Raw genomic sequence first — 16674 nt, forward strand, 5'->3', positions numbered from 1 at the left:
TCCATTTTATCCAGAAATTGCCCCCTCATCCCTACTATCTCACCAACCTTCAATTACTCTCTATCTACTGGCTATTTCTCTATTGGCTACAAACAAGTCCATGTTTCTGAAATTCTAAAAACAAACAGAATAATTATCCACAAATCCCTATCACTTGATCTGTGTCAGACAACTATTTTGCTTTTTTGTGGCAGTTTATCTTTAGAAAACCATCTACCACATATACTCCTATTTTCTTTGCTTTCATTCTTTGTTTAACCTTTTGCTCTAAACCAGTGTTTTAACCACTTTATGATTAAACTGTCTCCAATCCTGCCTCTGTGATTTTGTATGTCACTTTTCTGTTTCTTAATTTCCTCATATGTAAAATAAGGATGCCATACTGAAGAACCTTCAAAATGTCTTTTAGACATAGATGTATGATCTTATGGTTAAATTTTTTTAATCTAAGAAATTCAAATACTTGAGGAAAATCAAATAGAGTCTTTTTTTTCTTCTGGGGAATGGGACAAATTGTTCTTTTTTAGAGAAGGTATAATCCTGAGGGATACCTTTTGGACCACCACAGTGCCATTTAGGAAAATAAATTGCCTTTTCATAGGAATTAATTCACATATTCTTCATAGATATTAAAAATAATTAAAAAATCAAGGGCTTGAGAAAGAAAGTAGGTTACTGTGGAGTATCAGAAATGCTGTCTCAGTAGTTCCCACAACATATTTATGAAGAAGGCACGTAAGAATAAAAAGCAGACAAATCTTATACAAAAAGTTTGATCTAACAAAACAGATTCTAGCTCTTGACCCTTGCTCTCATCTAAACTGGTCAGAACAAATAGGAATAGCATGGAATTAGTTACTGAAAAGGTGCCAAGAACAAGAGGGAGATTAGAGAGAAAATAGATTAAGGTAAGGATTAATCCTAAATAAAACACATTCTATGAATACTCAGAAATGTTTATATTTTCTTTTCAATGTGATAAAGAATTGGAATCTGAAGAAGCAACCATAAATTGGAGAGTAGATGAACAAGTTACAATATAGAAATTTGATGGAATACTATTTTGACAAACTCTAAATAGTAGGATGACAAATCCCAATGATATGTACTCAAGATGTATATTTGCCTCCTCAGAGAAAGGTGAAGGACTCCAGATGCAGAATGGGACACATGTGTGTGTGTGCGCGTGTGTATGTATGTGTGTGTATGTATGTATAAAGATGGTGAATATATAAATAAGTTTTGGTTGCCTGTAAATTTTTCTTTTTTTCCCCTTTTTTTTTAAACCCTTAACCTCTATGTATTGGCTCCTAGGTGGAAGAGTGGTAAGGGTGGGCATGGGGGTCAAGTGACTTGCCCAGGGTCACACAGCCGGGAAGTGTCTGAGGCTGGATTTGAACCTAGGACCTCCTGTCTCTAGGCCTGACTCTCAATCCAGTGAGCTACCCAGCTGCCCCCTAAATTTTTCTAATAGATATGTAATCTTAATTAAGTGACACTTTTGGAGTGGGAGGGTAAGAATGTGTTAAAATTAATGGTTTGGCTACATATATGAAAATTATGAATCTCTTATTTATAAATTAGAGAAATACAAAAGGGTAGAAAAGACATTAGCCTATCTAACTAAATATTGTTCCAGTGCTTGGCTCAGCCAGGACTTGTTAACCTTTGATCAGAATTAAACTATCTCCTAAAGACAGGAAGGGAAACCAGCTATCCACTCACCCAAGATGATGACTGGAGCTGAAGGTGACTCCTGAGGCCTACTGAATTGCTTTGGCCATGTGTAGGCAGAGCTAATAAAATAAAAAGTATCTGAGATTGGATTTGAATTCAGGTGTTTCTGACTTCAGAAATATAAAATAGTTACATACAAAGTAGTTTGAGAGGGAAGGGACTAAATAATTGGGAGGATCAGAAAAGGCTTCATATAGAATATAATATTTTCATTCCATCTTGAAAGCAGATAAGTGTTTTTTCAGGGAAAGGGGAAAAAGAAGGGATAAATCATTCTAGGGATGGGGGATATTTAGTGCAAAGCCACAAAAATGGGAGAGGGAATAAGAGAAGGTCAGTTGACTGAATTGCAGAGGAAAGGAGAAGAAATAATGTTAAATGAGGCTGTAAAGAGTAGTTTGGGCAAGCTTGTGAAAGGTTTTAAAAGCTAAACAGAGAATATTATTTTAATCTCAAAAGCAATAAAGAGTCACTGCAAGTGATTGATTAGGGCAGTTGCATGGTCATGTATGTGTTTGAGAAAACTTATTTTGGCAATAGTGCACAGGATAAACTAGAGTGTTGAACGATTTGAGGCAGGGGTTGAACCCATCAGAAAGTTCTTGCAATAATCTAGATGGAGGCCCAAACTGAAGTAGTCGTTATGGAATTATCAGCTTTTACCAAATATGAGAAATGTTTTAAATGTAGAAGTGGTGAGATTTGGCAATTAATTGGATATTTTGGATGAGAGAATAAGGAATCTAGGTAATGCAAAATTTTCAGTCCTGTGACACTGGATGAATGGTGATGCTGTCAATAGAAATAACAATGTTTGGGAGAGGAGTTGGTCTTGGGAAAAAGAAAATAAGTTCTATTTAGGACATGTTGAATTTGAGATATTTCTATCAAACTTCGACCATGACCCATTACAAATATTCAATAGGCAAGGGATGATTTGAGATTGAAAGTCAGGGGAGATACTCAGGTTGGTTGGTTTTATGGCTATTAGTTCTTTTCATAGAGAAGCACTATTGAGGTGACTATATCATAATAAAACACACATATTGCTTTAAGTTTCACAAAGTACTTTATATTTATTATCTCATTTGATCATCCAAACTATCCTGGGAGGCAAGTACTGTGAGGCTGAGAGAGATTAAATGACTTGTCTAAGGTTCAAAAGACAGTTTTTGAGGCTGGCCTCCTTGGTACTAGGATGGATGTTAACTGATAATACATTTCTGAACTTGTTTCAGGATAATTGTACACTTTGTATTTTTAGAATCACTCTTAATATTACTATTTTCATTACATGAGTCATTTGTAATACACCAGTTTGCACCATGCTAGGAATTCCTTTGCTAGTCTGTTTCTTTCACACCCCTACCTAATATTTTTTTTAATATTGAGTATAATTATTTCTTTAGTGGAATTCAGCTGGCTAGACAAACTGGCCAAGAAGATCTTGAAAGTCTATGTAAAGAATCAAACTTATCTTACCTGAGGGCATTCTGTTATTGGACATGTGGCAGAATTTGGAGTCCTATAATAAAATGCTTTATTGGACTGTAAACTAGCCTTAATATTGAACAAGAAGGTAATTAATTCCTTAGATTTACTCATTCATAGCTTTTGAGTGAATTTGTATTTCTTGGCCAGCAAAAACAGATCATGTGCATAGCAGGTTTTGTTGTCCTAGGATAAGAGACAAGTTATCTTTGATCTTTTGTCAAATAATTTTAGTGAAAAATGCTAGGGGGCCTGAACTCCATACGTGGAAAACATAAGTAGCAGCAAACCTTTGGAGCTTGATTACGTATTCTTCTGGTATCTGAAAGGGGAGCAGAAGAACCTGCCTTAGAGTAGTCACTAATCTAATCAATGAAGAACCAAAATATTTCACCAGTAGCAAAGTTATACTTGGCAAAATGCTTTACATCGTATGGCTTTCCCACAAGAAATCATTAAAATAGAGATTTTTGGAAGCAAGTTACTTTTACTCATAAGTATAAGATAAGAATTAAAATATCCCCATAATATCCTTGAGGAAAACCATGGCTAAAATTGTTACTTCATTTTGTTTAACATGCTAGGGATGATGGAACCTGAAGAGAAGGTTCATGAAAGTTTTTATGTAGTATTTCTTCTCAATGTTTATATTATAATTAGTAATAATTCCAGAGGTCTTACATGGTATTTTTTCATGTTTAGGAGAGGGTCCCCAATGGCTATTGATTCATGCTTTGTAGTCTGAGGATGAAAAAGAGTAGACATTTATGAGATCACTCAACTGAGAGACTAGTTGAAGTTCATCACCTAGCTTTATTCTCATCACAGAGTATAGAGAACTCATCAATGATCTAGTATAGAGTCATGAACTCTATTCAGAGGATAGAGTTTTGCCCATCTAGGTGTCCCAGAAAAGTACAAGATAGCATACCAAACAAGAGCTACCATGTAGCAAGTACTAGAAAGATTCGATTATCTCATGTTCTACAAAATAGCTCTAGAGAGTGTTTGGGACTCTGAAAATACTATTGATTCCCATCACCCATTGACATATGGAGTTAATTAGATTTTTTTAAAAAGAGAGGCAAAAGAGCAAGGAAGAGTCAAGAGAGAGATCAGAGAAGGACTTATCTACAGGTTACAGAAGGATAATTTGTCTTAGATGATAGCCTATATAGAGTGCAAATTGGGTCAAAATCTAAATGAAGAAGAAGAGGAAATTTGGTACCTTTTGAGAAACTGAGTAAATGTTTCAAGACTCACAGTACCTCTCATCCAAATTAGATCTTTTCCATTCATTCCTATACTCTGGTTGTAAAGATTTTAATGGAACAGAGTCTATCTACAGAACATGAATCCTAGAGACATTATCTGCTCTGAACTATCCATGGAAATGTTGGCTAATGGACCGGAGTATCCCAGTTTATCAACAGAAGGTGCAAAAGATAAAGATGCAACAGTAACTAGACAGTCTGACATGAAACTTTAAACTGATGAGCATGGAGAATAATAACAAATGTTCACATTTATATTGTACTTTATTTTTTGCAAATTTGTTACAGACAGTATCTCTCTGATGCCATTCATGTAGCCAGGCAATATATGTTGACACTGGCTCAAGTAGTACCTTAGTGGAAGTATGTATTACTTAAATGGAAAAAACAGAATTACATTTTTCCAGTTTTCAATTTTCTAGGAAAAAAAAGTTCCAGAGTTTAGCTAAGTTTACAGTACTCAGAAGAGTTAATTTATCTAATGAGATGAAGACATTAGTTTTCATCTTTAGGATTAAATGATGGGAGGCAGAGTCAAGATAGTGACTTAGAATAAGCAGAAGTTGAAACCTCTCTGAATATCCTTCCATACCAATTTTTAAAAAGCGTTTCAAAAAAGAAAGAAATCCAAACTCAACAACAAGATGGAGTTACAGGACTCTCCTACTGAATATAACTTGAAAGGCAGACAGAGAGAGTAGATTTTCATGGTATAAGGGAGAGACCCAACACCTCTCCCTCACTGTGATAAAACTCAGGCTGACTGTGGGATTCCAGGGTGAAGGCTATAGGCTCGAGGGTATACCTCCATACCACCACAGGAAGCTCAGGGCTCTGACAACAGCTGGCAGGGAGGAACCAGGGAGGGCTAGCTGGTTGGGTACCCTCAGCCTCAGTGGCAGGTGGTAAAGATTTGGCCTCAGGGCAGATTAGCTCAGTAGGTCAGTTCTACTTGTTTAATCCATAATAACAGCAGAGCAGAGAGAAAATCTAAGATTTCCTTCAGGGCAGAATAGCTCAAACACCTAGGTCCAATAAACAAACAGAGGATCAAGTGTACAGTACAAAAGGAGGAAGAAAAATATTATTAAACATCAGAAGAAAGAAAGGAAGCTATGATTGAAAGCTTCTATTATGGATCTAAAGAACAAAGAATAGAACCAACAGAGGAGGACAGGACTCAGGGAAGCAAAACCTTAAAAAAATCTATGATTAAATGATAAAATGCAGATTACCTGATAAAATATTTTTTTGTTTTTTCATTTCAAAACATTTGCTAAGACATTATATACAATGGAATTCCAAACCTTAAATGTATATGATTAAAATGGCCCGTCTAGAATAATATTAGATATAGACAGACAAATTCTAATTTCCTTAAACCATTTCCTCTTATCCCTTTATGTGTTTGAATGAGGTTACATTTCAGCTACTCAACCATCTTCTTTGCCTTTCTTAAATGCTGGCATTTTGAGAGATTTTTGGGGGAAAAAACCAGACCCAAGCAGAATGCAAATATAGAAACACCTTATAATCAGTACAGGGAATGTAGGTTTCAAATCACTAAATTTGCTTCAGTAGATGTAGTAGTAGAGGAAGGATTACAGTATTTGGTGGCTATCTCTCTTGGGTTCTTTGAATTGATTTTGGTCATAGTGAAAGAGCTATATTTCATTATTTTAAGAACAAATGCCATTATGTGAAGTAAAACATACTGTGCCATTGATAGAATAAATATGCCCTGGGAATATTAACAGGGAAAATGAGGAGTGCTAAAAGAATGAGAGAGTTCAACGGATCATACTTAAATGGAATTTTTCCTGACACAAAGTGATCTCACCAAAACTGATCTTAGGTGATAGGACTTAGTTACACTTAGAACATGCCTACATAGCAGCATAAGATATTTTAAAGAGTGACATTTGTAAATTGATGGATATTAAAATGCCTAGGGCATCACTTGCCAATTTTATCTGTATCTCTTAAAACTGTTCTTGTCATTTGAAACACACTTTGCAGATTACTTTTAAAAAAGTAGTTTCTGACTAGGTATAATGATCAGTTTTGGTCTGGAAGAATTAGTAATGAAACTCCTTCCTCCTTTCATTAGAGAGGAGGGTAACCTATGGGTACAAAAGGCTATTTATCTGGTCAGATCCAGATACTCTGTTAGGTTTGTGCAAGGTTCATCTCATTTCTCAATGGAATATTTAATAGATAGTTATGGCACTACAAAAAGATATCAATAAAATGTATTTTAAACAAATGCATCAAACATTTTCATATTTATAAAATCAAATGAAGTTGAATTATTTGAGCTTGTTTTCTATACTTGCTATCTAATTAATTAGCTTGGAGCTAAAGATGATAGACATGTATGGCAATGATAATGCATGCAACCTCTAATTCTTTGTAATAATAATATTGGATTTGTCCTAGCAAATGTTATACTTGAAAATTAACTACAAAAATGTCATATTGTATTCTACCTACATTTACAACTCTGCTTTGCTATGTTAGCCACTACCAGTCTAAATAAGGGGGAGGTGACCCACAACCAACATGTACTGTATTTCAATTTCATTGAGATCAGGAACTATGTCCACTTGACTTTGTATTTCTCATATGACCTGAAACAATGTATATATTCTGTTGTTGTTCAGTCATTTTCAGTCAGGTTTGACTTTTTTGAATCCAATTTGGGGTTTCTTTGGCACAGATACTGGGCTGATTTGCCATTGCCTTCTCTGGGTCATTCTACAGATGAGAAAACTAAGGCAAACAGGGTTAAATGACTTACCCAGGGTCATACAGCTAGTATGCGTCTGAGGCTGGATTTGAATTTAGGTCTTCCTAACTCCAGACCAGGTACTCTATCCATCTAGCTAGCTATAATGTATATCTGGTAGACAGTTATTATCCTCTATATGATGAAACCACTGCTGACATAAATTTTTAAATTATGAATCAGTATAAATTGAAATTATTCTTCCAATTGTCAACCCTGAAATTACAAGCACCAGATTCAAATCTTGCCTCTGTTCTTTACTAATTGCGTAACCTGGGGCAAATCATTTAACTTTCCAGAGAAAGGTATAGAGAAATTATAATCTTCTTTGGAGAAAGAAGATTTTCTTTTTGGAAAAAGAAAGCAATTAATAAAATTTCCTCCCAAAGACTCATGAAGTATATCAAATTTGAATTTAGAACCCATGTATCACATTCAGAGGAAGAACTGTGAGAGTAAAAACACAGAAGAAAAACAATTACTTGAACACATGGGTTGATGGGGATATGATTGTGGATGTAGACTCTAAATGATAATCCTAGTACAATTATCAATAATATGGAAATAGGTCTTGATCAATGATACATGTAAAACCCTGTGGAATTATGTGTTGGCTGGGGGGGGTGAGGGGAGGGAAAAATATTCTAAATTAATTAAATAAATACAATTTTTCAATAGAAAAGAATCCATGTATCACACATTCAAAGAGAAGCTTAATAAGTACAGATTAAAAATGTAGAAGTTCACTGTAGACACAAAGTAATTCTTTCAATTAAAGAACAATAACAAAAATAATTCTTCACTAGGCTTAAAACTCTGTGCAAAGTATTGGGATATTAATAAAAAGAAAGAAACACCTTGCCCTCAAGGAGCTTACATTCTCGTAGAAGAAAACAATATATAGAAAAGAACAGTAACTAGGGAAGGCTGCTTTGGTTTGAGAAGCCAGAAGGATGAGTGAATTCCAACTTTCTCTAATTGTCTAGAATATTGCCTTGTTCTATCACTACAGTATTATTTACACATATTCCCAGTCACTTTAGCTAGTGATTTCTTTTCCATTCATCATATATATGCATACAGATATAATATATTAATATATCTGTATACATATATAATTGGCAACTGATTTATATACAAATAATATACATATATACATAATATATAAACATTTATATATGCAAATGCACATATATGTTTGTATATTCATATAATATTCACTTGTATACATAAAATCAGTGGCCATATTTTGTTTCTGCCTCCGTAGCATCTCTCATCTACATCCCTCAAGATTCAGCTCAAATTCCACCTTTTGTTGGAGGTCTTTCCTGATCTCCATAGCTGCCTAATAACTTCCTCTCTCAGACTGCCTTCCATCTAAATGGTATATATCATAACTACGTGTAATTTTGACAGATCTTCTCCTTTATTAGAATGAAAATTCTCAGAGTCCAAGTCTGACGATGAATAAGAGATATTGAAGAAATAGAATAGATTATATCTGACAACTGATTGAAAACAGTAATTGGCAAGAATGAAGAAACAAAGATTAATCCTGGTTCCTGGGGGCAGCTGGGTATTTCAGTGGATTGAGAGCTGAGCCTAGAGATGGGAGGTCCTAGGTTCAAATCTGGCCTTCGACACTTCCTAGCTGTGTGATTCTGGGCAAGTCACTTAACCCCTATTACCTAGCCCTTACTGTTCTTCTGCCTTAGAATAGTATTGATTCTAAGGCAGAAAGTAAGGTTTTAAAAAAATGGTGGTTCCCTCAGTGGAAATAAGAAACTAGGAAAAGGGCTGGATTTAAGGGAAAAGATGATGGATTCTATTTTACAAATGTGAAACTTAAGATGCCTGAGATACCTGGATAGAAATATCTAGCAGGCAGTTAGAGACATGAAATTAGAACTCAGGAGATAGATGAAGGCTAAATATATTTGAAAATCATGTAGAAGGTGATTGTAGGGGAAACATTTATTATAGCATCAATGAGAAGGAAAGGGAAAAACTTTATTTTATAACAAACTAAGACTTAAATATTAAACAAAGGAAAGAACTATTAGGGAATTTATGTACTCTTTTTAATTGCATGTGTTAAAGGAATTGGTTCAGCTATATAAATGCTTCTTCAATGCCCCAGGGACTCAGTGATGCTAACCTTCAGATTCTCCAGTATCTGGGTTTTATGACTTTATGCTTTTACACCACAAAGATAACTTTTCTTTAACAGCATATTTCTGTGGGTGATGGGAAGGAATAAATGATTTGTCAATACTATTCTTTCTTCTTGTTTCTGTAATGAGGTGAATAAATTTTGCTTATTTGTGTCATTTGAACAGGGGATAAATCTGTACATGTCTTATTTTTTCAAGGTTTTGTACTTATCCATAATTAGCTTATTTTGTTTTACAATTCCATTATCTGGTCTGTGGATTTGTGATATGGGCATTCCTACTGATATTTATCAAAGCTGTTCCATAGACTTATATTAGCAGCACAATTGATTCTACTAATGCAATCTGTGAAAAACACAATAAAAGTTAGAAGAGGGGGAGGTGAGGGAAAAAAAAACAGATGGCACATATGATGTCTCATTTTTCTGACAAAGATTATAACAAGGACAGAAAATGATACAATGTGAATCCATTGCGGTGACAAAGATTGTAATGAGAATTGGTATGAACATAACCCTCTGCATTCTCATTACACTCCTCAGATTTTAATCTTTCTATCCTCCTCTGAGGCTGCTCCTTTCCTGCTCTGACTGATAAATCTTCAGACCATGCTTTAGTTCAACCTGCTTTAAAAATATTTTCGTGGTAGATGACCTATTACAAAAAAAGTAATAAAATCTGCAACATTGATATGGGACCCTTAGTTTCTAGAGACTGGTAGAGAAAGGATATTTCATTTTCTATTTATAAGAACTTTATTAGTTAGAGCTTCAGTGAATGGCAAAGTTTCATTTAAGAAAAAATGGTGGTCTCTTTCCTCCAGGAAAATAAAGTCTCCATGACAATGGTGTATGTGACATGAAGGCTACAGGGGTAGGAGAGGGGGAAGCTGGGAAAGAAATAGGGCTGTAGCTAAAAGGATATATTTGCTAAGGCTAAAACATCTTAGTAATATTCAAGCCTCACAGTGGTTTTATATCTTTTTTTTCTGGGAAATTATTTCACATGGAAAATGTGCATTATAACAGTGAAGGAATGCATGTATAATAAAAAAGGGAGAAGATGTGAAATCACTTTAAATTATGAATAAATATAATCAGATAGTTATGACTTTGTAGTTTCAAAATGCTTGAGGAAAAAAATTGTGGAAAGGAAATGGGTTCTAACGGATAGACTAAGAATCTGGGAAGCATCATGACGCAGAGGCTCAGTGACAGTATAAGAATTCTTAGAGAGAAGATACACCATGACAAACAGTTAAAAATTTGGTCAACTTCAGTCTTATATGTTTATTAGAAAGTGAGGTAAAGAAAATCAGATAGTATGAGCACAATATTTTGGGGCAAGAAAACTTTTATCTTTATATTAGGAGTACTGAAATCTAGCCATAACAATAATAATAGCTTCAATTTGACACCAATATAACTTAAAATCAAAAATAATTTTATATTTTTATTATGTTTTATATTTATAATATGATTAGATGAGATGAGGAATCTAAGTCTCAAAGAAGTCATGATTAACTCTCAAAGCCAATGCAAATAGTAATGATGGAGCAGGTATTTAAATTTAAGTTTTCCAATGAGAATATTTCTTTTTTTTCTTTACTTTTTAAATAACCCTTACTTTTCATTTTAGAATCAAAACAGAAGTACAGCAAGGGCTAGGCAGATCGGGTTAAGTGACTTGCCAAGAGTCACACAGCTAGACACTGTCTGAGGTCATATTTGAACCAAAGTCCTCCCAACACCAGGCCTGGTACTCTATCTACTGAGCCACTTCATGCTCTTTACAATATTTCTCTTTTCACCTTTCTAGCTAAAATTCATAGATTCCTATTTAGAGCTCAACAGGACCTTAGAGTTCATTTAATCAAACACCATTTCTTACAGGACAAGCTTAAAGATTGTTATTGGCTTAGTATGGAAACAGTAACTCAAATATTCCAGAAATGGAAGGTTTTGGAAGAATGACTTACCAAATCCAGGGTATAAGAAGATAACCTTAGAGAATTCCATACCAACTCTTCTGGAAATTAAGTACTAGGTTAATAGACTCCAACACTGTAAATGGCCCTAGTAGTTGACTATGAAATGTATTTGATGGAACACATGGAAAGTGGTCATTCCATTCGTATTTGTGGCAGAAAAAATATTCATTTTATGTGTTGGTAAAAAATAAAATCATTGCTGAATTAAAGACAGAGTACCCCAAAGTAATACTCTTGCCTTGGAACCTCCTCCCAATCATCTGAAATTCTGACTGCTTGTTGATCAAGGATGATAATGAACTTGAAATGAAGTAAAGATTTATTTTGAACAATAAGTAGTCATGTACAACTTCATTAAAAGTTTGATTTAAAAAATACAGAAATACACAAAACATAACTATTTTTAGTCTGTAATTAAATGAAAAGGAATGGTTATTGATTCTATTGCCTGCAAAAACTGTAAATACTTTTTGGAACACTTTACTTTGTTTTGCTCTCTATATAGTCACATTACTAGTAGAGCTTTGCACATCTAATTAGTACTTTAATTTATTTTATTGCAGAGAATGAAACAGCCCAAAGAGATCTTTCATAGAAAATCTGCCAATAAATTTCCCCAAAGACTTTTCATACCTGGGAAGCAAATGTATATAATTTACATAGAAAAATATTCTTGTGACATGATCAAGATTTGGAATCTCTAAATGTCTGCATATAATCTTGTGGCAAGATTAGTGGCAGACAGTAGACAATGATTGTGAAGCAATAATAAAGAAAACTGTATTCAAAGACTAAGCATTCCTTTGATATACACCACATACACAGATAGACATTACATTTATTTCTGCCAATGATTCTTTTTATTGGGTGCTTGTGTCTTTCTAATGTATGTTGAATTGCTCCTAGGGGTATTTTTAAAAGATATTCCCAGTGTTCTACACTGAATAACAAAAAGAACTGTAAAACAAACAGAGAAATCTTACGTTATACCCTATACTTTGAGAATAATGGCAGTGAGGAATCAATACTGATATTAAATGATAATATTAAACAGCATATTAAAATAATTTATGACATATAAAGATCAAATATGGGCTCATGTACAAAGCAAAGAAAAACTCAGAAAATCACAAGATTTCAGAGCAGGGAGAAATACTAAGGGCAACCTAGATCAACAATAATCTAAAAAAGTATATGAAACAAGTGATCATCTTGTAGCCTTCCTTGAAGATCTATAATAAGGGAGAATATATCACCTCTCAAGGTCACTGTTCCACTTTGAAACAGTTCTAATTGCTAGGAAGTTTGGGGGTTTCCCTCCAACATTGAAATTAAATTTGTCTCTTTGCCACTTGTACCCACTGCTCGTAGTTTTTGCCTATTGAACTAAATGTTCCGAGTATCATCCCTCTTCCACCTCAACATCCCTCTGTCAATTAATAAATCAATAGCCTATTCATACATCTATTATACAAGAAAGACAAGAAAGACAACGTAAGCATGTATATGATATACATCCATATATATATATACATACATACATACTTATATGTATATGTGTGTGTGTGTGTGTGTGTGTGTGTGTGTGTGTGTGTGTGTGTGTGTAATCTTCCCCAACAGCTCTCAGTGAGAAACATCCTCTACAAAAATAAATTAGTCTCTTTTCTGAAATACTGTCTTAGAGGTTTTCCATGAGATACTTAGAAGTTGTGAATTTTCCAGAGTCACATAGATGGATTGTCGGAATCTGGAAGTGAGATCTTTTTTTACTCTGAGGTCAGTTCTCTATCCACTATGCCTTCCTACCTGTCAATATATTGTTACCAATCCATCTATATCGAATGTTCTTGTGTCTTTTAGTTTCTTCTCGGTCAGTCAAATAATCAAAACACTCACTTAAATTAGCTAAAAATAAAAACCTGTAATTTTATTAGGTTTGTCATTAAGTGAAAATATTGAGTGATCTTTGCTGAGAAATGGAAGTTGTGATTTTTCACACATATATAAAGAACTAAAGCACATTATTAGTGATTACATGACACTTCATTTTAAAGAAGTTTCCTTCTTTCACAGAAACAAATGGGAAGAGAGGAAGCATGACACAGTAGGAAGATGTGTTGCAGCTCTGCTACTTGTTTATCCTTATTTCTCTTATCGGTAAAATTCTTAGCTCAGACTTGAAGATCCTAAGGTCCTTTTCTAGTCTAAAATTCAAATTATGACTAAAGAGGAGAAAAATAAGGTTTTGTCTCAGTGTGTTGAATTTCAAAGGTGCTGGTAATATTTGTAGTACTTTAGCATCATAGAAAACTTATTAAATATTGATCAGTTAGTTAGAATATGTAACTCCCAGCTAGTAGGCTAAGATGAGCTTTTCTCCTAACACATTTTCTGCCCCACCACCTTTCCATTATATGAAATCCATAGCAGTAGCCTTGCATTAATGTCCCAGTATTTCTGCCCCATTTCAACTAAGGGAATATTTTATGTTCCTTGCCCTTAGTATAGTTTGTAATACTTCTCATGCACAAAAATTCTCAGTTAATGATCTAATACTCTAAAAAGTCTGATGAAGTGCTCAGAATTATAACTTCAAATAGAAACCTAATTAATGTATATAAGAAGTTCATATAGAGTCCTAGTTAAAGTTACTAATTTAATGATGTAAACATTTATTAAGCCCCTACAGTATGAACAGCTTTGTTCTAGGTTAAAAGAGAACTTTTGTTTTAGGTGGGCAAAGAGTGTAAATACTCTGATCTTCTTAGAGAGTTACCAATCACCCAACTATGCTGCATGTTTTCCAATCTTTTAGTTTCTTCCAAGTCAGCAAAACAGTCATAGTACTCTTACATTTTTTTCTTTTTTCTTTTTTTTTAAACCCTTAACTTCTGTGTATTGGCTCCTAGGTGGAAGAGTGGTAAGGATGGGCAATGGGGGTCAAGTGACTTGCCTAGGGTCACACAGCTGGGAAGTGTCTGAGGCCATTACAGTTTTCTTAAATATTTTATTAATGTTTTATGTTCACTCAAATATTTATAGATTACACCCACTTTATGAAATATCTCTTGAAACAAAGTAAAACAATTAAACAAAACATAAAACTGTGGCCTCACCTGAAAGTGCATTTACCATCCCATATCTATATTACTAACCCAACTTCTTGATTATTATAGAGACAGACAGACAGACAGACAGATAGATAGATAGATGGATAAATGATAGATAGATAGGTAGACAGACAGATAGATGTTTTTCCTTCTTTCTCATTGCCACTCTATAACACATTGGGAAAAAATGGAATAAAAGAGAGATGAATTATTCATAACAAATATGCAGTCAAGCAAAACAAATTCTCTCATTAGTTATAAAAATATATTTATTTACCCTAAATTTTTCACTTCTCTGTCAGATGAATAGTATATATCACCATCCATCCTTTGCATTTATGAATGGTCCTTGTATTGATTATAGTTCTTATGACTTCAAAGGATTTTTTATGTTGTTGTTATTGTAGAAATTGTCCTGTTTTTGCTCATTTCTTTATAAAATTGTTGATTTTTATAGTACTAATATCATGGTATATATTTTTCTTCACTGCATCAGTTCAATACATTTTCCATATTTTTATCTCATCTAATTTCATAATTTATTTTACTGTTATAGTGTTCTATTATGTTCATATACCACAACATAATCAGTATCCCAATTATTGGGCATTCCTTTTGTTTCTGGATTTTGACACCACAAAAATGGCTTTCCTAAATATTCTTATACATGTGGAATATTTTTGTATTCTTTGATCATTTATGGGTATAGACCATAAATGCTTCATATATAAAGCATTCTAGAGAAAGCCTGAAAAAAATCAGTTTTTAGAGGAGTATTTGTTAGAAAGAGAGGATACTTCCTGTAATAGTTGTACCCGTTAACAACATATATCAATTTTCCTGTTTTACTACATCGTCTCCAAAATTTATCACTTCTCTTTGTGTGTGTGTGTTCTTTGTCTATCTGATAAGTGCATGTTAGAATCTCAGAAATGTTTTAATTCTCATTTCTCAAATTAGTAGTAATTTAGAACATTTTTCATAAGTTATTCGTAGCTATATTAAAAGTGCTTCAAAGCATACCCTTTAGACTAGTAAAATTTATTTAACTTTAAACCAACAGACTTTCTCATGACTTTGACTCTCAAAATACTTTTTCCTTAAGGGTTCTGTTTCATGCCTATTAAATAGGAGTTTATACAATTGCAATTCAGTTTAATTAAACTCAGCTACTCTTGACAGAAAGGATTTGTGAAAAAATATTTTTATTCCTATTGAAACCTAATGTTCTAAAGGTGAAGGAGAGGGCCAAATGGCAAGGTCCAGGGATACTTTGGTTTCATCAGTAAATCATAACAGCAATGAGAGACTACAGGGGACAGAAGGAAGTCACATGACCAGGGACTGAAGGACCTGAGGATTCAGTGGCAGGCACATCATAGGAAAGAGATGAATATAACCTGCAACTAGACATTGTTGATAAAGTTCAATAAAATCAGTTGTAAAGCCTAGAAAGGAATGAAGTTATGGCCCTTCTCTTTAAAGCAGAGATTCCAAAGGGAATCAGCCAATCTGAAGGAGAGGTCACAGAGTTAGAGACTACATCCAGTGCATAAAGCCCAGAAGTGAATTGAATTTTTAGGGTGAAGAAGTTATGGAGGACATTATAGGGGAAATGCAGGAAAGTCAGTTAAAATCTTCTATCTCACAGATATATTAGAGTCAGAGATACATCTCATCTAAGCCATGTGAATAGTCAAACACTTGTAAGAATTGTTAAATGGTCCAATTGGGAGAGGAGCAAAGAGAGCAGAAAAAAAGAAAGGTCACTCCTGGTGGTGGAATATCATGGCATTACTAAGCCTTTGCAGATGGGTAGTAAAACAATGATGGTATAGCAGGAAAAATATTCAATTGCTACTAGAAGAACTAAGTGTAAGTCTAGGCTAAATCATTCATCTACTGTTGGGTCCTGAGGAAGTTATTTCATCTTTTTCACCTTCAGTTTCCTTCATTTGCAGAATGATTATAATGATATCTGCATACCTGTCATGGAGTGTATGAGTGTTCAAAGAGGACTAATGACTCTGGTTTGAGGACTTGCTGAGCCCCTTTCAGGGCTGCTTATCTACCTTTGGTGTCTACCTGTGCATTCAACCTTAATCTGTGG

This window comes from Gracilinanus agilis, chromosome 6, assembly GCF_016433145.1.
Source record: "Gracilinanus agilis isolate LMUSP501 chromosome 6, AgileGrace, whole genome shotgun sequence".
Taxonomy (NCBI): Eukaryota; Metazoa; Chordata; class Mammalia; order Didelphimorphia; family Didelphidae; genus Gracilinanus; species Gracilinanus agilis.